Genomic DNA, 1,952 nt, shown 5'->3' with positions numbered 1-1,952 from the left:
TATCTTTTGATAGCCAGGCACCATCAGCTTTCTTCACCACATTTGCTTATGCACCTGCTTTGTCTTCAGTGATCATATCAGGAAGGTGAACATCACAGAATGCCAGGTTATTAGAACAAAGTGTTCTTGTGTTGATGGAGTACTGGAGTAGACGCCCAATGAGTGACCTTTCTCTTTTAACAAATTTTTAATTAAAAATATATGTATATATCCTCCTTTTTATGTGAAATATAACACATACAAAGTAAAACTTTGCATAGTTGGATAACCCATTGTATCAGAACCATGACAGTATCCCACTATCCCTGCTCCCTTTATATGACTCTTCTTCATTATTTACCCCCACAAACCTTCTTTCCTTCCCTCCCTATCGCTGCTCTCTCCCACTCCCCATCTTTGGCTATAAGTCTTTTCCTTTAGTGTTAAAAACTTTGTCATGAAGTATTTGTCTTCATGAGATTGATTAACCCTGTTGAGTGGAATGCCTTCCAAATTTGTCCCTGTCATGAGGTGCTCGACAGTCTCATCTTTGTTTTCCCAGGATGCATAACATTCTATTGTGTGTATATACCAGTTATATATCCATTCCTCCACAGACGGGGTTATTGGCTGTTTCCATCTTTTTGTTACTATAGAAATTGCTGCGATGAACACGGGTGTGCATGCATCTGTTCATGTTTGTTCCTTATTTCCTTAGGGTATAGACAGAGTAGAGAGATCACAGGGTAGGATAGTATTTCTATTTGCATTTGAGGAAGCGCCACACTGTTTTTCATAATGACTGTACAATGCTGCCATCCCACCAGCAATCTATGAGTATCCTAATCTCTCCATATACTCTCCAGCACTTAACTATTTTGTTTTTTTGTTTTGTTTTGTTTTTGCTAAGTGTGTCAGAGTGAGGGGGGTATCTCATTATTTCTTCAATTTTTATTTCTCTTATGACTAATGAACACACTTATTTCTTCATATGATTGTTGACTGTCTGGATGTCATCTTTAGTAAATTGTCTATATGTGTCTTGTGCCCATTTTTCCATTAGGTTGTTTTCTTGTTAAGGTGTCATGGTTTTATACAGATTTTTGAAATTAACCCATTTTCTGATAAAGAATTGCCAGATATTTTTCTCAAGCTGTGAGTTCTCTTTTTACTCTTTTGATGAAGCCTTTTGCTGCCCATAAATATGAATTTTTTAAAAGGCCCCATCCTCTGTTTTGTCTTCACAGTTTCAGTGTTTTTCATTATATTTGGAAGTTATTCATGCCTTCTATTAGGGCCCTTAAAGTAGTCCCGATTTTTCCATTAATGATCCTTATGGTTCCCGGTTTTGTATTTAGGTCTGTAATCCATCTTGTGTTTCTTTCTGTACATGGTGTGAGGTCTTGGACCTGTTTCATTCTCCTGCGAGCAGAGATCCAATTTTGCCAGCACCTTTATTGAGAAGACTATCTCTTCCCCGTTTAATAAGTTTCAGACAGTAATCAAAATGCAGGTGTCTGTAGGTGTTTGGTTGGATTTCTGGGTTCTCCGTTTGACTCACTTGGTTTCCATATCTATTATAAGAACAGCAAGCTGATTTCATTATTGTGACTGTATCATAGGTTTTTAAGTCAGGCAGTGAGAGGCCTCCTACTTTGTTTTTGTTTTTTCATAGTGTTTGTTCACCCTGGGTTTCTTTCCTTTCCATGTGAAGTGGGTGATTCATTTCTCCATTTCTTTGAAGAATTGTGCCGGGACTTTTACTGGAATGGTGTTGAGTTTACAGAATGCTTTTGGTAGTATAACTCCAAAATTTGAAAAAGATCATAACCTTGTCTTTTATTTGTTGCTGTATCCCAATTGCCCCTGACAACCCTGGCACTTGGGAGGCTCTCCATAGGAATATTAGGTATCACGGCCAGACATCTGTGCTCCAGTGTTCATCGCGGCACAGTTCACTATTTCAAGGAGTT

The sequence above is a fragment of the Echinops telfairi genome, unplaced genomic scaffold (assembly GCF_000313985.2).
Source record: "Echinops telfairi isolate 266 unplaced genomic scaffold, ASM31398v2 ScPeMD7_1;HRSCAF=3_0, whole genome shotgun sequence".
NCBI classification, from domain to species: Eukaryota; Metazoa; Chordata; class Mammalia; order Afrosoricida; family Tenrecidae; genus Echinops; species Echinops telfairi.
The sequence above is the reverse complement of the archived record's forward strand: the minus strand, read 5'-3'. Positions refer to the sequence as shown.